We start from the raw sequence: 21,606 nt of genomic DNA, 5'->3' as shown, positions 1-21,606 counted from the left end.
GGGAGACACCCTCCCTTCCACTACATTGTCCCAGAAAAAACACTTGAATAAAACAGAGAGGTGACGGGGGCCACTGGGGGTGAATGAAGGGGCACTGAGGCTGCCTGCCCAGGGTGCTCAGAGCACTGATCAGTCCCATCCTGGATCCAGAGAGTGGGTGAGTGAAAGACCTCAGGGCCACACCATTCCCTCCTGAACCTTTACCCCCAGAGCTACACAAGAGCTCCTGAACTCCTGGAGTCTCTACTCTTATGACCCTGTACTTATGAGGGTGTTCTTCAAATCCATCAGTTGTTACAAAAGATATTAAATCTTTATCTTTTAATGGCTTAATAGTATTCTATTTGTTAATCCATTCCTGTGTCTAAGGGCATTGGGATTGTTTTTAGACAACTCGATGCTCCTTTACAGGTAGTACTAGTACCTTCTAATGACAAAGCAATCCTATTTTGTCCCAACAATTGCCTAATTATCTTAGTCATTCATTTCACACACACACAAACTATATAAGTGTTTTGGTATGACAATTATGTACGACCTGCTATTTCTGATCAATTTATTAGAAAATAATTTATTTTCTTTACTTCTATTTCTGTGATGTGCTTTATTTCCTTATATATATGTACATTTCTATGAGACCTATTTTTTTCTGCTTTTTAGAACACTTTTTCTAACATTTCTTCAAGGCACTTCAAGGTACATCTACTGGCAACAAATTCCCTCAATCTTTGCTGTCTGAGAAAATTTGTACTTATACTTCAGATTATTGCAGGGCACAGAATTGTAACTTTTATCTTCACTCTAAATATTTCAACCCATTCTCTTAATTCTTGTATATTTTCTGAGAAGTCATTATTATCTTTGTTCCTCCATGCATACGATGTCTCCCACCAATCCCTCCTAGATGTTTTCCAAGGTTTTTTCTTAATATTTTGTTTTCTATACTTGAACATGACTTTTCTAGGTCTGATATTCCCATTGTTCAGGTTCTGTGAGATTCCTGATTCCTTGTTTTGGTGCTTGGCATTCATTTGGGTAAATTCCTGATTATTATTATTGGAAATATTTTCTCTTCTCCTCTCTCTAATCATAATACTACTTTAAGTATTCCACTTATATGCAGGTTACACCTTTTATAATTTTTCCACAATCTTTGGATATACTCTGTTTTTTATATTTTTTTATTAAATCATAAAGAGATCATATTTACATTAATGCATTTATGGGGTACAATGTGCTGATTTTATATACAATTTGGAATGCTTATATCATAAGGGTTAATATATCCCTCACCTCATTTAGTTAATTATTGTGCTAAGACATTTATACTCTATACTTAATAGATCCGACATGATAGTCTGTACTCTTGGTGAATTGATGTTTTGTGTATGTGCATATGCTATTATTTTCTCTTTTCTTCATTCTAGTTTTAGAGAATTGTATTCATATATTCTTAAGTTCAGAGGTATTTTTCCTAAGCCATGTCCTGTCTATAAATAAGTACATTGAGGACAGTATTTTTCATCTCTGCCATTTGAACCAAGTGTAATGACAACTCATATGACTATGAGGAAACTATGACTTCAAATCACACATGTGATAAAGGTCTTTTATTATTAATATACAACCTAATTTGCAACTGCAGAAAATATACCACTGAATTCAGTAAGAAATGGGCAAATAACTTTACGTCAACTTAATCTAAATATATATGTGCATATATGCACATATGAACATATATATGTATATATGTATATACATATACATATGTATGTATATCTCCAACTCGATTTTTCATTAGTGGAATGTATGTTTAAGCATCGATGACCTACCATTACTTGTATATTAGAATGAGGAAAATAATCCTGTCCAGGCAGAGAGCAGAGGTGGTGGGGTGGTGGGGTGGTGGTGTTGTTGGAGGAAGGGGGAGGGGTGGAGGGAGTCCGTGGCCGCGGCGGTGGCTACAGAGAAATATGGAGACCTTGGCGGACACCGAGTGCCTGATTACCAAGCCACAGAACCTGAATGATGCCTACGGGCCACCCAGCAACTTCCTTGAGATGGATATGAGCAACCCGCAGATGGTCGGGGTCGGCCAGGGCCGCTTCACCACCTAGGAGATCAGGGTCAAGACAAATCTTCCTATTTTCAAGCTGAAGGAATGAATCTTCTGTGAGAAGAAGATACAGTGACTTTGAAGGACTGAGAAGTGAATTAGAAAGAGAAAGCAAGGTTGTAGTTTCCCCGCTTCCTGGGTAAGCATGTTTGAGTCAGCTTCCTTTTAGAGGATATGATGGAATATTTGATGTTTTATTGAGGAAAAGAAACAAGGTCGCTGGTCATCCTCTGGCACAGAATGAATGTTGTCTCCACATGATTTTACAGAATGAAATAATAGATAAAAGCTGTACTCCATCTAAAATAAAACATGCCTGAAATTTGGCAAGAAGGGACAAAATGTGACTATTAATGATACATCTGCGCCAGTGAAGAAGTTTTACCTAACTTTTAGAATGCTGCCCAGAAACTGGTATACCATGCCTCCGGTATACTAACACTTACATGCTCTGTTTTGTTTTGGCAGTTGACAAGAAGTTAATTTGCTTTAGTGAAAACCTCTTCTTCCAGTCTTTCTATATAAATAGCTCTTTCTTGCTGTTTTAATGTGGTGCACATGATACCCTCACAAACTTGTTATTCCAATGCAATCTGAAGTGTTCTAACTAAAGTTACTGACTTGGTCTTATTTACATAGTTTTTGTGTCATGCTTGCTTATTGAATCTGATTAAATAGGATATTTCTCTTTCTCTCTTTTAATATGAGATGTCACTTGACCTAATTCATGTATAGGAGTACTACACCACTGGTTTCCAATACTGCACATACAATAAACAACTTGGGTGCAGAAGGGATCTTCCTTCAGGCTTGTGATACTCTTCTCATGGAAGATTAAAGAGAGAGATCTTTATATTCTGTATAAAAACAAAATCAAATTTATATATTAAAATAATTTGTCTCAAAATTTAAGTTGTTTTCAAATAAAAATTAGAATGCATTTCTCACATGCAAATAAAATAAAATAATAATCCTACTAAGATGAGGCATTGATTTGGCACTTGTGGGAGAAGGAGCGTACCTGGAGGGAAGAACTGCACAGAAACAAGAGGAAACTTCTAAGGGAAATTTTCTTTTGTTCATCATCTTGACTATGCACACCTGGTAACACTTAATAAACTATCATTTTACTCCTGTGATGTTTAGAATGTGCCTGAATTCCTCAGCAAAGGGATTGAAAATAAACAAATGCATAATTTTAACCAAGAGAATAAAGGGAAAGACAGATAATAACATGAGAAAGGTCTGCAATACATGAGAATACACCTGTTTAATTCTGCTTCTCTTCACACTCATAAGGTAATAACAGGAGTCAATAGACCTCAAGCCACATTCCCATAAAAGTAAGAGGGTCTGCATGTATAATCACTCAGTCAGTCCTGGGGTGGTTGGGTTCAGTGAGCATTTTGGTCCAGGCATGAGAAGCACAGACCCAGATATAGGGCTCATTCCACCCAGATGAGAGCTGTGAACACAGAAAGACGATATGAGTCTCTCTTTGAAACTGTGCATCTGCACATAGAAAACATCTGACAGTACATACTGTGCTTCCTCTGCATATGCAAAATAAATGTTATCTGAAATAAGCTTTTATCAAACAGAGGCAATATTTGTTCACCAATTATACCTGGATAAAACTACTTTAAAACGTAAAAATATTCTTACTGGAGTTAGATGATATCTCAAGGTAGTTTTGATTTGCATTTCTCTGATGATTAAGGATGATGAGTATTTTTTCATGTGTCTGTAGGCCATAGAACTATGTTCTTCAGGGAAGTCTCTACTAAAATCTCTTGCCCACAAAGAGATGGGATCACTTGTTCTTTTCTTGCTAATACATTTGAGGTCTCTGTGGATTCTGGTTATCAAACCTTTGCCAGAGACATAACCTACAAATACCTTCTCCCATCCTGAGGGCTGTCTGCTTACTTTACGTACTATGCTCTTGGTTTTGCAGAAGCTTTTTAGTAAAGTTATCCCACATCACAAAATACAAAAATTATAGATGTTGGTCTAGATATGCAGAAAAGGGAACTCTTCTGCGCTGCTAGTGGGAATGCAAACTAATATGTTCGTTTTGAAAAGAAGTTTATAGATCACTTAGGGATCTAAAAATAGACCTGCCATTCCATCCTGCAATTACACTACTAGGTATATATCCAGAAGACCAAAAATCACTTTATAACAAAGATATTTGCCCCAGAATGTTTATTGCAGCCCAATTCATAATTGCCAAGTCATGGAAGAAGCCCAAGTGCCCAATGATCCATAAATGGATTAATAAATTGTGATATACATGTTTACATGGATATAAGTGGAACATATTCTTCTTAGTAAAGTATCCCAAGAATGGAAGAAAAAGTATCCAATGTACTCAGTTCTACTATGAAACCAATATTTAATCACTCATACTTTCATATGAAAGCTATAATCCAACTACAGTCAAAGATGAAGGGTAAAGAGAAGTGGGAGGGAAGGGGAGAAGGGAGGATGGCTGGAGGGAGGGTAATTGGTCCGACCACACCTTGCATTTTACAAGGGTACATGTCAAATCTACAATAATTAAGAAAGTGCACTGAAGGCAATGTTAACCAGTTTATTGTATGTATTTCAAATTGTCTATAAAACCAGCACATTGTATCCCATAAATGCATATTGTACACAGCTATGATTTAATAACAAAAAAGTAAAAATATTCAAAATAAACATGTAAGGTATGCTATGCTTCCATCACAGCTCAGTCTCATAATAATCAATCACAACTTTCCAAATCCTACAATGGTCAAATATTTGCCCCAGCACACCCACACCTGCTGTGGGCTCTGCCCTCCCTCAGCGTCTCACCCCAGATCTCCTATATAGCAGTAGGACATGAAAATAGGGCCTCCCTCTGCTCATGAAAACCAGCCTAGCCCTGACTCTGCAGCTCTGGGAGAGGAGCCGCAGCCCTGGAACTCCCAGATCTGCCCACTCGCTGGTCAGGACTGAACACAGACAACCCACCATGGAGTCTGGGCTGAGTTGGTTTCTCCTCGTTGCTCTGTTACAAGGTGATTCATGGAGAACTGGAGACTCGGAGTGTGTGAGTGGATGTGAGAGAGAGAAAAGAGTGTGTGTGAGGATGTTTCTGACCAGGTGTGTCTGTGTTTGCAGGTGTCCAATGTGAAGTGCAGCTGGTGGAGTCTGGGGGAGGCTTGGTCCAGCCTGGGGGTCCCTGAGACTCCTGTGCAGTCTCTGGATTCACCTTCACTGATTACAACATGCACTGGGTCTGCTAGGCTTCAGGGAAGGGGCTGGAGTGGGTTGGTTTTATTAGAAACAAAGCTAATGGTGGAACCACTCAATATGCCGCATCCGTGAAAGGCAGAGTCACCATCTCAAGAGATGATTCCAACAGCGTTGCCCATCTGCAGATGAACAGCCTGAAACCGACGACACAGCCGTGTATTACTGCATGAGGGACACAGTGAGGGGACAGCAGTGTGAGCCCAGACACAAACCTCCTGAGTGCACAGGAGGCCACCAGAGGGTGCCCAAGACCCACAAAACAAAGACTCAGCCCAGGGCAGGTGCAGGTGGTGATTAAGAGCTGGTTTCCTGCCAGGGTCTGAGGCTTCCTCTCCATGGAATAGTTTCTTATGGGGAAATTCTCTGCAGTTATAATCCTGTTCCAACAGTTGACGTCTCTAAAACAATACAGTATTTATGGTTTGGTAACATACGGAATATTTTCCACTTGCACAAAAGTCAGAAAAATCATTTTATTGGTCAAAATAACACTACAGTTGTCACCAAGAACAGTGTCCTGAGGAGAAAATGGGGTAAGAAGAAATTGAGGTAAAGGGATGACTGACAGCCACAGACATCTGTCTGCCAGCAAGAGTCTGAGAATGTTGTGAGACTCAGTTGATTTTGCTCAGTTGACAGTGAGTGATGTAGTCTAGATGACAGTATTCCTGTAAGCCTTTACCATGAGACTGTTACTTGTGTGTACAGTTTTCTTATTTCATCAGGAATTAGCTTCGGGCCTGGGCTTTATCACTTATTTTTCAAAGTTGAATTACAATCTCGATTCCATCTATCATTAGCTGGTCTATGTGAAGATCTCAGCAAAAGCTTTAACCTGAAAGCTATATCCACAGGGGTCAGAGGAAAAGTGGATCCAGTCAGGATAAGCCCATTATAGTCTCACCATTGCCCCATGACCAGAGATTTTCCCACCAACTTGTGGGTCTGGAGACAGAAAGACATCATCTCTTAGCTGGCCACTCCCTAATATAAGCAGGAGCAGACTATGGAAGAAAAGCCTTTGACCTCGTTAGGAGAATATACTTTTGTGTCCTTTAAGAGCAACAGTCGCAGGTGTCTCTTCTCTTCCTCTGACAGTTTCAGGCAGCCTTGCATAACTATTGGTCATAACACATGAGTTTTGCTAGTATGAAGGTCATCATGTCCAGAGAAGAAACGGGAAGGCCTAACTGAGGAATGTCTCCCATGAGTGAAGGAATTCTACATGTAATAGGAATCCAAGGAAATACATCTAGGAGCCAGCCTCTGAAGGATCCCAGACTAAACCTGCCCTGGTGCTTTGAGGTCTGTTGAAGGCAAGTTCCCTGTCGTCTGATTGTATCAATACAGGATCTAAACTGGAGGAGGGCTGAACAGGAGTGTAGGAGGGGGTAAGTGACCACACAGATTCCCTACTCTGCAGGCCCAGTACAGGGTAATGTGAGGGTCAAGTTTACCTTAACAAAGGAGTCTGATAATGTTGTATTCAGCAAGGACAGAAAGAGATTATTAGTGAAATGTTTACATGTTTACATGCATCTCTTAATATGCGTTGATGGGCAGCTATAACCCCCAGCTAAGAAGCCATAACCAAAGAAACATGCAACTGGGATTCCCCCCAGAAGGCCTCAGGCTACTCTCGGGGACGGTTTTAGGGAGATGGTCCAAAAGGCAACTTCTGACAATCAGCAACTTTCCCCACTGTCTTTCTATTTAAATAATCTTCTGACCAAAGAGTCCTTCCATTGTCCACATAGACAAACATTTTCCCATGGATGCACAAACAATATCTGCTCCTATCTGAAGTTTTGCAGAAGCATTTTGGTAAAATAAAGTTCTGTTTGTTGAATCAGGAGTCTGGGTGAGGGGATTGACAATTTACCTCTGGGAGCTGTCTGTCTGTCCCTATTTGAGGATTTAAATCATTTATTAACGGTTGAAAATAAAGGGGGAGATTTAGAAAAGATTGAAGTTTGAGTCTCTAGAATAGGTGAGCCAATTAGGGAGAAAATTTGGCCAGTAGAAAGGGCACCTGTCGGCTTGTGGGTCCTTATCATTACTTTCCACCAGGGCCTAAGTAAGAGGGAATCACGGGGCCTCAGAGGAAAGAGTTACAGTGGATGCACAGGTGGTCTGATAAACTGGCTTCTCTAAGTCTAATGTGTAATAGGTGACATGGGTACAACTGAACACAACAGCAAACATAGGGTCAGAGTGGCCATGACCTGGCTGAGGACAATCATCAGGGGCCTATCCCAGGCCTATCAGCTGTGGGATAGGTTAGGAAGGGATCAATAGAGTGAAAGATCATAAGTAAAGGGTTGTCTTTCCAGTCTGGTGAAAACCCCAAAGGACAAATCAAGCAAACAGTGGTCATTTCCATGTCACTTATCCTCTTCATGACAGAGCAGCTGCAGGTCCTCCTGTGCTCCTGAGCCCATGGTCCTCCTGCTTCCAGAGATGGCAGGAGTCTGCGGATGGGCCTCTTAGACCTGAGTGTTCTGTACCCCCAGCTTTAACCAGAGAGTTTAACTGAGGAGTAGGGATGAGAGCAGCACCTTAAATGGCCTTAGTTCCCAGGCACAGTTGATCTTTAGGCCTTGTTCTGTCCATGTCCATGGGATGCCCAACCTCTTGTCCAAAGAGGAGGTCCAGCCCTGTCTGTGGAGGAGTGTTCCTCCTGGAAGCAGACTCATGAACAGAGGTCAATACAGTGCCTGGAGTCATAACACGTTTGGCAATGGTAAATCTCATCATGTGTCGGTTGGTTGTTGCACCAAGGCAGAAACCAGAAATGGCCTCAAATGTAATATTCTGAAGGGGCTCAAATTTAGCCTACCTTTGGGAGCCACTCTAACCCACAGCAGGGCAACTGGCAGCACCTCATTCCCAGTCAAATAAGTTTCCTGACATACTTTGGCAATGTTTCTTTGTAAAGTGTGATTCATCTCTTCAATTTGCCTCACCAGTGCAGTTATAAGAGGAATGTAGTTTTCAGCTAATCTGTAATGCTTTGCATGCTTGTTCAGTAACGTTGGCACTGATGGAAGGTCCATGATCACTTTGAAGGGTATTGACAGAGTTAAACTGTAATTTCCACATTCACCTCAGGTGCATTTTTCCTTAATTTTATGCTGTTCATGAGGTATTATTAAATGAGATCAATTGGTTCTCTAATCCATTAGTTATTAAATGAGATCAATTGGTTCTCTAATCCATTAGTTTCTGTCCATGTGCAGAGGTCTTGAGCACAGTAAGTTTGGTCACCTCCAGACACAAATGCTACCCTGACACAGAGGAAGAGCAGAGACTTCCCAAACTGCTGAGTCTGAGGTGGGAGCTGGCCCTGCCCACCTCAGAGCCTGCAGAGACCCCAAGTATCACTCCATATATCATGTGCTGCCCCATGAGCAGACAGCTCAGACTGCCCCCTCTGCTGACAATGACTCAAGTCTGACTGTGGGGCTCAGAATCAGGACAGGTAAATTTTATTCTGAATATTACCTTTCTCAGAGATACAGGTGATAATTCAATCTCCCTCCCCCGACACCTGTTTTTCATTTTTTATTGTTGCATTTTTGAGGAGAATAAGGTGCTGCTATATTTTTGCCTGAGTCCACGTTCAAAATCTACTGAATTTTTTTTGGAAACTCAGAAATCAGACAAAAGTGGATTTAACATTCTTACCAAAATATGAGTGCTGGGAAATTTCAATGGGTTGTCCTGAACATCAGCAAGACTCCTTCTTTTGCAGAGCACAGTGCTTTTGACTATCAAGAAACCCCATCTGATTTTAAGGTTTCCATCTGTCAGCAGAGTCACTGTCCAACCTCATAGTCTTTCCATGTTCTCATGTAGAGATTTTACTAAATATCCTCAGTAATTAGATAGCTCTAAGTGCTCTGTCACTTACAGTCATATTGAGATCATTTGTCTACTATGGCTTCAGTCTTTCTTTCTGATGCATCTTATGATAACCAGACATGCTATGCTGGACAGTTGATGTTGCCTTGTTAGTTTACTGGATTATTTTTACGGGCATTTTCTGCCCGTAGTTTCTCATATCCTATGTTTGCTTGGCACTTAGTCTATAGAAGGCATCCTCAAACTATGGCCCACTGGCCACATGTAGCCCACCTAGGACATTTATCCAGCCTACTGGGTGTTTTTGCCGCCGCTGCCTGTCCTGCTTAGCAGCCAACTTGTCCCAGGGCCCACAGTCTGGCCCTCCAATGGTTTGAGGGACAGTGAACTGGCCCCCTGTTTAAAAAGTTTGAGGACCCCTGGCCAATAGCTTCTTCTGAACCTTCTTAGAAGTAGCTCTGAAGTCTAAGTTTGCAGTGGCTACCAGAGTTGAATCTGTTTCTTCTGAGACCATCAGAGACTTCAGATTCCCCAGTGACACCTTGTCTCTGCTCCCTGCTTGGCTTCATGTTCTCCCCTGTGCTCTCCTGCAGAGGCTCTGTCTGTTCCAGCTCTTCCACATACACTCCAGTGTGAAACTTACTTGACAATTGTCAGGGTGTGGAAGGACTTGGACTAAAGTCAGAGTCTCTGACCTTCTCCTAAGCTGTGACTCTAGACAGGCATTGGGACCCTGGATCTAGGTGCTGCCTTCCAGGCACTGCTATCTCTGCTCCAGGTGAGCTGATGGTCCATGTCCTCCTGCCCCTTTTCCTGGGCAGAGTGTCTCCTGTGAGTTCTCTCTCACAACCCCAGTGTTTCTCTACCAGGATCTTCAGCTTCCAGACTGATGTGCTTCCCTGCAGATTAAGGCCTTTATTCCACTGGGAAGGTGGGGGGTAGTTTTGAACATAACATTGGTGGGGACGTCTGTGTCCCTGCCAGTTCCTATGGGGTCTACTGCCCACTAAGATGCCAGGTTTTATAATTTTATTGAAACTAAATGTTTTAATATTATAATGGTAAAAAGAGAGGTGAGTCAAGATGCATATCAGAAGTGTGTGCTCTCTGTCTTTCTCTTCCACAGTGAATTTTGGGGAAAGGGAGATTTTTGTGACTGTTGTTTTTCTAAAGGAAATAGATAAGAGGACAGAAACCCCCTTGAGCATGTGATCTCAGAGAATTTCCCACCATCAAGTCTTTACCACACTTAGCTCCCAGCAGTGAAGGACACATTCATAGCTTCATCCTCTCACAGCCCATACTGTGTGTGGCAGCCTCTGCCCCAGATCAGATAACTCCCTGGCCTTGTTGATTCCTGCAAGAACTTGTCTCTCCCCACATGTCAGGTTTGTTGTTAGTTCTATAACTTCAATTATCTAAAGTATTAGGAATGTTCCCACATTGCAGTTCTATGTTTTTGTGTTGTTCTAAGGATGAAAACAAGAAGATTCTTCTCACCTTGTACAATTTCAGGAGATGTGAGAGACTTACTAGTTATATGTTAAAAATGTAAAAGTTACATATTGATCAATAGCTAAATAAACAATAATTGCATTAAATTTCTGCAGTGGAATATTACTACTCTCATTAGAATTCATGACTGTTTCATGCACTCGACTCCATGGATATATTTGCATATATATGTTTAGTGAATAAGCAAAAGGAATAAGGGTAAAAACTATAGTATTCCATTTACATGAATTGTACAAAATAATAACTAACTTAAAGTAGTATAAGAATGATGAATATTTGCTATTCGGTGGGGAAAAGAGTCCCTATTTAACAAATGGTGCTGGTGAACTGGCTGGAGACCTGTAAAAGACTAAAACTGGACCTCCACCTTTCACCATTAACAAAAATTGATTCTCATTGGATAAAAGATTTAAACTTAAGACATGAAGCTATAAAAATATTAGAAGAAAGTGTAGGGGAAACACTTGAAGAAATCGGCCTGGGAGAATATTTTATGAGGAGGATCCTCCCCGGGCAATTGAAGCAACACCAAAAATACATTATTGGGATCTGATCAAACTAAAAAGCTTTTGCACAGCCAAGAGCACAGTAAGTAAAGCAAACAGACTATCTTCAGAATGGGAGAAGATTTTTGCACTTTATGCTTCTGACAAGGTCTGATAACTAGAATCTACAGAGAACTCAAACTAATCAATAAGAAAAGAATAAATAACCCCATTTCTATGTGGGCAAGAGACTTGAACAGAAACTTCTCTGATGAAGACAGATGCATGGCTAGAAACATATGAAAAAATGCTCATTATCCTTAATCATCAGAGAAATGCAAATCAAAACTTTGAGATATCATCTAACTCCAGTAAGATTAGCCTACATCACAAAATCCCCAAACTACAGATGTTGGCATGGATGTGGAGAGTATAGAACACTTCTATACTCCTGGTAGGAATGCAAGCTAATACGGCCTTTATGGAAAGAAGTTTGGAGAACACTCAAGGAACTAAAAGTAGACCCACCATTTGATCCTGCAATTCCTCTACTAGGTATATATCCAGGTGATCAAAAATTATCTTACAACAAAGACATTTGCACCAGAATGTTTATTGCAGCCCAATTTATAATAGCCAAGACATGGAAACAGCCCAAGTGCCATGAATGGATTAACAAATTGTGGTATATGTACACCATGGAATACTATGCAGCTATAAAAAGACAAGAGACTTCACATCTTTTATGTTTTTTACCTGGATGGAACTGGAACATATTCTTCTTAGTAAAGTATCTCAAGAATGAAAAAAAAAGTATCCAATGTACTCAATACTACTATAAAATTAATATATAACCACCTACACAATCATATGAATGGCAAAACATAATTATACTCCATAAAGTAGAAGGGATGAGAAGGGGGAGAGGGCATATGGGAGAAGGGAGGGTATCCAGAGGTACCTCACCTAATGTGCCTGATACAATGGTATATTTCAAAACTATTAAGAAATGAGTTCAATGTAAACATTTCACATTGTATATTGAAGCAGTACCCTGAACTCCATAAATGCATCAATGTACAAAGTTATGATTTAATGAAAAATAATCAATCATTAAAAAAGAATGATGAATATTTGCCTAGGGAAATAACAGAAGAAGGAAAAGGGAAAGAAGGAAATATAGAAGAATAGAAGATAAGGTTGAAGGAATTTATTTGTTCACTATCTTTATAATGACTATGGATATGCCAATATTTATAACTTATACACTTTAAATATATGCAGTTTACTCCATATGAACTGTACCTCATTCAAGTAATTACAATAATAATAAAATACTGAGAGGAAAGAAGTGATAGAGAAAAAAATGACCCAAATCTCTGAAAATTCAACTCCATCAAACCTAATCCTCTCCATTTGGGGGGTAAAGTCTCAAAGTGGCAAAATTACAAATGTTCTCATTACAGAATTATTCAACCCTCACTAGGCAGGCCCCACTCTATTCTGGAGTGGGTTCATGGGTCAGGGGAGTCTAGTGCTGAGAAATTCATGCTCAGATATGAAAAAAGTCACTCTGACCACACGTGAAATACTGGACACATCACAGAGCCAGTACACACTTCCAAGGTGAGTCTGACATTTGTAACATGGAGAAATCAAGGACACCTACAACACATGATCTGTGCACATATGCAAACATGAAATAAGGCTCACATATGGTATTTATCACATTACAATCCCAGGAATTTTTATTTTGTCAAGTGTTACCCAGGTCATATTCCTGCCCCTGCACATTCACCTGCTCTGAGCCCTGCCCTCCCCCAGTCGTCCCACCCCAGACTTCCTATATAGCAGGAGCACATGCAAATAGGGCCTCTCTCTGCCCATGAAAACCAGCCCAGCCCTGACCCTGCAGATCTGGGAGAGGAGCCCCAGCCCCAGGACTCCCAGGTCTGCCCACTTGCTGGTTAGGACTGAACACAGACGACCCACCATGGAGTCTGGGCTGAGCTGGCTTTTTCTTGTTGCTCTGTTACAAGGTGATTTGTGGAGAACTGGAGACTCAGAGTGAGTGAATGGATGTGAGAGAAAGAACAGAAGGTGTGTGTGGAGGTTTCTGACCAGGTGTCTCTGTGTTTCCAGGTGTCCAGTGTGAGGTCCAGCTGGTGGAGTCTGGAGGAGGCTTAGTCCAGCCGGGGGGGTCCCTGAGACTCACCTGTACCATCTCTGGATTCACATTAAGCAGCTATGACATCAGCTGGGTCCGGCAGGCCTCAGGGAAGGGCCTGGAGTGGGTCTCACTCATTAGTTATAGTGGTAGCACATACTACCCAGACTCTGTGAAAGGCCGATTCACCATCTCCAAAGACAATGGAAAAAATGCTGTGTATCTGCAAATGGACAGTCTGAGGACCGAGGACACAGCCATATATTATTGTGCAAGAAACACAGTGAGGCGATGGCAGTGTGAGCCCAGACACGAACCTCCTGGGGGGTGTGGCCACCAGAGGAGCTCATCCTCCAATTTAGGAGCAGGTGCAAAGGGAAGCTGAGGTTTTCTTCCAGCCCCTGGGGTTTCCTGTCTTCTCTATCATTTGTCATCATCACACTTGTTAGTGATTTCTGGTAAGGCCTTGGCTTCTTACATCTGAAAGGGAATGACTTGGAACCTAATTTCAATAAAATTTAAGACTTTTTTTTCAGTTATCTGCTAGTAGAGACTCTCATTAAAATCCTTGCAACAAGAAACCATCCTCCTTCCATCCACACTGTAGTGTCTGAGAAGGTTTTGTGTTTCCTACCCTGTGTTTGTCATTCAGTAGGAAACATGTCTCTGAGATGACTCTGTGTGTCTGGGAGTTTGATTTAGCTCCTGCCTCTTATCTGAGTGGTGTGGGGAGGAATCCTCATTTCAGTGTGTCTTTCTCCCCACTTGGCTCTGGCTGTGTGACCTCAGGTGGTTACTCCTCTTCACTCTCCTGCTGAAACTCCTGGTCTCCTTTGTGACCCACCCAGAGGTCACCAGGTCCTTCGGTGTCACTCCTCAATGTCTGGTGAATTGCCTCCCTAGTCCTTATTCCTACTGATACCAGGCTCATTCTTGAAGCTGACCAGGCTCCCCAAACACCCTGGACCCACTGTCTGTACCTCCACTATGGCTTTTGTTTCAACAGTGGAGAACCAATGCCCACCTGAGTACTGGCTTCTCCTGGCCTGGCAGAGTGAGTGTCGTCTACACACTGTGGGCTGGTCAGGAGGGAGCTCACGTCTATGCACTTGTGCCCTATAGCCAGAATCAGTGCTGCCCTTTCAGCTGGGTGCAGGGGTCCTGCAGGAGGTGGGGTGCACCATGGGACTTGCCTCAGAGCCTCCTGGAAGCTGGGGTATGAGATTTTTGTAACCCCTCATGTTTAGATGGGATGGTGCTGTCATTAATGGGAAATAAACCAGCACAGAGCTTAGCACACAATGCTACTGTACTTTATAATTTGATATTTGGCAAAAGTGGTATTAAGATTTAGTTGTACCTAAAAAAAAAAAAATATATATATATATGTGTGTGTGTGTGTGTGTGCGCGTGTGTGTAAATACATTTAGTTTTTGAGGTGGGAATATACAGACATACACATGGAAGAATGTAATTTTGGACCATCATTTCACACTATTACTAAATTATTATTTAAATTAAGTCACATAATAAAATGGAAGATGTGTGTGTTCTGTGGAGAAATTCACCTTAGTTATTTCACATGTGTATGCATGCATCAGTGCTGTGTGTGTCTCTGTATATGCGCACCTGACTGGAGGTTTTCTGGAATTCTTGGATGTGTGATTATCATGTCTGTCACGATGTAGAAGCCTAGTGATCACTGTGACTTCGATATGAATTTTTCTTACCTGGCAGGTTTGCTTTTGTGATTCCAGTTAAACCTGTTCCCCCTCTCAGGTTGATGTTCTACTCCTTCTCTTTGCATTTTATGTTTGTAATTCTTCAGACCTATTTGCAAGGTTCTTTTGTAAGGTAAATCCACTGTGTTTATGACCTTGTGAAAGGCTTATTTCTTACTCCAATATTTTTTATTACTTTGAGCATTTCTATTTGAATATTTCTTAATATCATCATATCCCTGCTAAGATTACCTATCTGGTTCTGCATTCTGACTATGTTTGTTTTTATATATGTGCATTTTAAGATACTATTTACAATAACTTTACAATTCCTGTTTAATCACACAGTTCTACCACCTGTGTAGGTCAGGAACTCATTTTGATCATTTTCCTTGTGCCTTTTTACAGGAGTCTTGACTGATGCACATAGCTACACATTATAAGTGTCATTGCTGCTACAGACACAAGTGTCTGTAGCATTGTGAACCCCAATTGATTCAGCCACTTTTGGATGGGTGTTTAGGATTTGTTGTGTTTAAGCTTACATTCTGTTTATACTGTCTGGATCAGGCCTACCCCATGGTTCACAGATCAGCTTGGTCCTGAGTCTTACTGAGCATGTCACCTCCCATGAGGCTCTCTGAGAACCCATTGGGGGTGTGGACCACAGTGCAGAATGAAGCTGATGACATGACAACTAAGCTTAAGTCTGTTCTGGATCACCTCAAAGGCTATTGAACCTGTTCCCAGGCTAGAGGGTCTGCTACATCCATTTGAAGTTGGCAGCTAAGCTCTACTTGGTACATTGGTAGGACATTCCCTCTGCCCCTGGTCTAAGCAACCACTTGAGGGCCCTACCCTTGTCCTCTCTCCCTAGGAGAACCAGGTGTCTGGCTATCTCCCTCCCACAAACACAGGAATGCTGGCTCTCTGCTCTCCTGTAGCATCCCCCACACCATGGAATTAGACTTCCATGTTTGCTGCCAGCCTGAGACACCCAGGTGGGAGAGGAGAGCCCCTCACCTAGGCTCTGGGTCCCCTGGATTTGGTCTATGCTGGAGACCTCTCTTTTCTATTCTCCTCTCTCAGCTTCACAGCTCCTCTCAGAGGGGTCCTCACATTTCCCTGTTGTCTCTTCCAGTGGTCCACAATTGTTCTCTGCTCTCCTCAGTCTGACCCCCTACTCTTCAGTACAGGATCTGATTAATGGTGTCTCTACTCAGCCATCCTGGTGGTCTCTTAGTGTAAATTGTTAAATTTGTAATGATATACTTTATGTTTTCCCTCTAAGCTAGACATGTCGGGTTTGATAGTTGCTTGACTTCTTATTTTATGTACATTTCCTCCTGTACATGATACATCCTGTCCTTTGTAGGCATTCACTGTGGAAGTTGTGAAGCTTCTCAGTCTGCATGTCCTGTGTTCAATGCAGTGGCTGCTCATGTTGGAGGTTATCTCTGCCATGAGCACAGACTTTAGATTCCTCCGGGATCCTCTATTGGTGTTTCCTGCCAGGCTTTGCATTTAACTTATGTTTTCCTGGAGACTGTGTATTTCTTCTCTCCTAGGAACATTCTAATTTTAAATTTACCTGCCAGTTGTTGATATGGTGGAAGGGTATTGCATGAGAGGGCAGTCTTTGACCTTGAAACTGAGACAATTTTCTAGACCAGAGTTGTGATACTTGGTTTGCAATGAGCTCTCCCATGTCCCTGTCCTGCCTTCAGAGGTGATGCTGGTCTGCCTGTGCTTCCCTCTTCCACTATTGTAAAGTGTCTTCTCAGCTGATAAATTTCCTGTGGCTTGAAGCTTGTGATCTGCATGATGGAGAGCAACTATAGTTCTGAATGTAACCCTAGTCAGGAACACTGCCCCACCAGTTTGGTGATGTTGCTCAAGTGTCCCTAAGATTTCAGGTTTGTTGTTTCTCATACAACATCCTTACCCTGAAGATTAATTCCTTAGTTCTGTGTTTCTGATGGGGAAAGTGGGCCTGGATGCTTTTCAGAAATATGAATAAATTTTCCCTCATGCTAACATCTGTGAGGAAGCATTTTGTCATATGTCCCCAACACTGCAGCATAAGGCTTCAAAGGAAATAAAATAGCAGCACCACAACTCGGTGACCACTAGGAAGTTCAAAGGATCCAAACCTGGTTATACTCAGGTTCACAGGATCCAGTACCTGCTTCTATAAACAATGCGATCAATTCCTGTCCTATGTGCCTCCTGCTGGCCGCTTCCTAAATTGGACCAATATTCTGGGCCTGCTTCTCCCTGCAAGCTCTGGTTTCCCCCCATTTCCACCTTTTCACTCCACACACCACTTCCATGTCCGAGGTATTAAACACGTGGTGCTGATGTGCAGTTTGTCCCTGTGGGCTGTTGTTGGTGATGGAGATTACGGTGGAGATGTTCTTGTTCTTGTTACTATGGAAGGAAAAATGCTCTTTTCTCTGTGATCTCATCTTCCACTTGAGTAGCAGCTTTACCTATGAAGCCAATGTCTTGGGAATAATATGAATATCAGTCAATACTGTGATAAACATGCAAACTCGGTTAAGTTTATGAACTGGAATGTCACTCATTGTTAGTAACTGTACAAGCTTGCTTGGTAAACACTGTACCATGGCTGAGTTCACACGGATTTATGCTGAATTAAGGAAACCAAAGAAATAAAAGTGTATATTCTGCTGGGGTCCTGCCCCAAGGGCAGGCTCCGTTAAGACCTGTGGATCAGGCAGTGACAGACTCAAGGAATATAAAGTTAGAAAAGACAAGAAAGAAAAAGACTAGAATTTTCAAAGATGGGAACTCAGGGAACCATAGCCTGCTTGTGGAGTTCCAGTGGTGGCCCCGAGTGTCAGTTCCACTCAGTTTTTTTGAAGGCCATTTGCACATTAGCCCAGAGGGTCAGCTGAGGAAGGGGACAAAGATTCCAGCAGTCTCTAAGTGAGCATATTAGTTCCCGTTGTTTCTATAATCATTAATGTGCAGGGTCTGAGCAGTCTTGAGAAATCTGGACCCTGAGTCTTGTGTTGGGGCAGCCTCCTGTCTGAGGTTACACACATAGATTCCTAGTGAGATGTTAAAATCTGCAAGTTTGCTATGGAGTAAATCACCACTGGCAACAATCTCCTCTGAAGAATTTGTGGGAGAGAAGAATTTTCCTCTCATTACCACCACGGAGGGTCTTTCTCTGTGATAAGGGATATAAGCCGTCCTCCTACCTGTGTTTCAGGGCTCGAGCTGTTCCCTTGATCTCTGCCCCAGCCAAATGAAAATCTCCACAATGGGTATTTGCTTTGCCTGTTTACTGGGCAGGAACTGGCCTAGTTAATGTATCTTTCCAGGCCTTGCCACAGCATCTTCTGTGGCCATTATTTCTTCAGATTGTTCACAGATACAACAGTAGGGGTGTTAGTAAGCTGTATCTCAGTTAGTAAGCTCAGAGTTCTAGAAAATGCAGGAAACTTGCTAACATAAGAAATTTAGCAGTGGCTGGTATAAAGATAAACTAGCTGACTTTGTTCTGACTCATTCAGCTTACTTTTTATTTTTTCCATTCTTCTGAGATTGTCTTCACTTGCCAATAATGAGGGCTCAGGTTCCCATTCTGCCTGCAATACTGCAGGATTACACTTTCATAAATTGTAGAAAATAGATAATAATCTACTGTAACATGAAATAGATCAGCAGAAAGAATAGGAGAAGGGAAGGGGAATAAGGAGAGATTTAAAAATAAATGAATAAATAAGACAAAATACTGAGAATTGGCCTGTTCACTGTCTTACACATGGTGATAACTATCTCATCGTTTATTAATAATCTTTAAATATGCGAACTTCACTGTATGTCAAAGGTACTTCATTAACATTAACACAAGTAAATAAACAAACGGATTCAGTAGGAAAATAGTGAAGAAAAGATAGATAATAACAAATGAACCAGGAGAGACTCCTGAAACCACATTGAATGAACCCTGCTTCTCTGTGAACCCAGGTTGTCTATGTATTTAGGTTAATACTAGAATGCAGGAAAATCACAAATGTTATCATGAACAGAAGGGATTTTTGCAAACTATATGACTCATGACAAGCCCCAGCCTGGAGTTGTTATAAGAGGCACTCAGGTCCAGTGGTGAGAAGACCAGGCCCAGAAACCCAAGCTCCCTCTAACCAGATGGTAGCTCTCACACACATCACACAGTGCATCTGTGATTGTAGGGTTTATTCTACACATGTCAATAGAGAGAATGTTGATATCTGTCACTCAGACTCATGTTTCAGTGTAAACTAGATACCCTAACAAAAACTAAATTTTTTCACAGTAGAATACTTCTTACCCTCTGTCAGCTTCCCACCCCATACCTCCTATGTAACAGGAGGACATGTAAATAGGGCCTCCCTCTGCTCATGAAAACTAGCTCAGCCCTGACCCTGCAGCTCTGGGAGAGGAGTTCCAGTCCTAGGACTGCCAGGTCTGCCCACTCACTGGTCAGGACTGAACACAGATGACACATCATGGAGTCTGGGCTGAGCTGGCTTCTCTTTGTTGCTCTGTTACAAGGTGATTGATGGAGAACTGGAGACTTAGAATGTGTGAGTGGATGTGAGAAAGAGAACAAAGGGTGTGGGTGGAGGTTTCTGACCAGGTGTGTCTGTGTTAGGAGGTGTCCAGTGTGAGATGCAGCTGGTGGAGTCTATGGGAGGCTTGATCTAGCATGGAATCTAGAGAGTCCCTGAGACTCTCCTGTGCAGCCTCTGGGTTCACCTTCAGCAGCTACTGGATGGACTGGGTCTGCCAGGCTCCGGGGAAGGGACTCAAGTGGGTCTCATACATCATTGGTAATGGTGGTAGCACAAACTACACGGAATCCGGGAAGAGCCGATTCATCATTTCCAGAGACAACCGCAAGTACACTCTTCATCCTCAAATGAGCAGTCTGAGGCTCAAGGACACAGCCGAGTATTACTGTGCAAGGGACACAGCGAGGAGACGGCAGTCTGAGCCTAGACTCGAACCTCCGACGGGGTGCAGCCTCCAGGGGGCGCCCGGAACCCACAAAGCTCCGACTGAGCCCAGGGCAGTTGCAGGTCGTGAATAAGAGCTGTCTTTTTGCCACTGTCTGGGGCTTACTCTCCGTATAACAGTTTTGTCTGGGAAACGTCTCTACAGTTATAATCCTGTCCGAACAGTTGAAGACTCTAAACACAAAACATTGTTCTTTGGGTGGTTTGGCAACGTACGGACTGTCTCCCACATCTACAAAAGTCAGAAAATCACTTTAGTGGCCAAAATGACCTTAGAGTTGTACCCAGACATAGAGTCCTGAGGAAGTTTAGGGGAAACCTATGTGTCTTCCGTCACATCCCAGGCACAGCGCTCAGTGGAATTCCCTGATCTGGAGCAGTGGAAGCTGGGACAGGGTCAGTGCACTGGAAAGTCTGACATTTAGAGTCTGTCATTCCCCTAATGTATAACTGCACATCTGACTCAGAGCTGACTCAGTTGTCTGCTTTTCTGCTAATCCATTTTTTCCTTTGTATCCAAGCTTAATTATCTCAACTCCTATTTCTCCACGTTTTTCCTGAAAATGGTTGGGAAGGGTGAGTTCTATGTTTAAATCCCAGGGCTCAGGCCCTTTACCTGCAGCTCAGGTGGGGCTCAGGTTGTGGCCCCTGAAGGACCTGGGAAAAGCTTATAAAACTTTCTCAAACCTTCTGCTTCCCTAGTAACTAAATTCACAACCATACCACTCACCACATGACAGCCAATAATTTGAAACACCACATTTGAGTTTAAGAAAGTGATTTACACAGAAAGCCATCAAACCAAAAAGATGGGGATAATCATTCCAAAGTAACTTCTGAAGGTGGTGTGAACTTCAGGATCTTTCCTGTGTTAAGGGAAGAGATGAGTAGAAGGGGTTGATGTCAAGGGATGACTGACAACCACAGACAACCAGATGCCAGCAAGAGTCTGAGAAGGTTGTGACATTCATTTGATTTGTGTCACCTGACTGTGAGTGATGTGATCCAGGTTACAGTATTCTTTTTTTTTTATTAAATCATAGCTGTGTACATTAATGCAGTCATGGGGTACAATGTGCTGGTTTTATACACAATTTGAAATATTTTCACCAAACTGGCTAACATAGCCTTCATTGCATTTTCTTAGTTATTCTTTTAAGACATTTATATCCTGCATTTGGAAAGCCTATAAATGTTCACATGAGACTCTCACTTCCTTATTTCATTGGCATTGGTTTTGGGACTGTGTTATCTTTATTTATTTTTCAAAGATGAATTATAATCTAGATTAATTCTATCATTAGGTGGTCTATGTGCAGATCTCAGCAAATATTTTAACCTGAAGAATATGACCACAGGGGTGAGATGAAAAATGCATCTAGACAGGATAAGCCTCCCTATACTGTTACCACTGCCC

General features: G+C 42.0%; 2 pseudogenes; both read left to right on the top strand.

Annotated features, from left to right (window-relative positions):
* Positions 1 to 1,973: 1,973 nt before the first annotated feature.
* On the top strand, positions 1,974 to 2,390 carry LOC105888395 (annotated as a pseudogene).
* Positions 2,391 to 13,204: 10,814 nt separating this feature from the next.
* LOC100948074 lies at positions 13,205 to 13,763 on the top strand (annotated as a pseudogene).
* The last annotated feature ends 7,843 nt before the right edge of the window (positions 13,764 to 21,606 follow it).

Source organism: Otolemur garnettii, unplaced genomic scaffold, assembly GCF_000181295.1.
Source record: "Otolemur garnettii isolate 467f Iridium unplaced genomic scaffold, OtoGar3 scaffold00368, whole genome shotgun sequence".
In the NCBI taxonomy this organism is placed as follows: Eukaryota; Metazoa; Chordata; class Mammalia; order Primates; family Galagidae; genus Otolemur; species Otolemur garnettii.
This window is presented reverse-complemented; position numbering and strand designations above follow the sequence as displayed.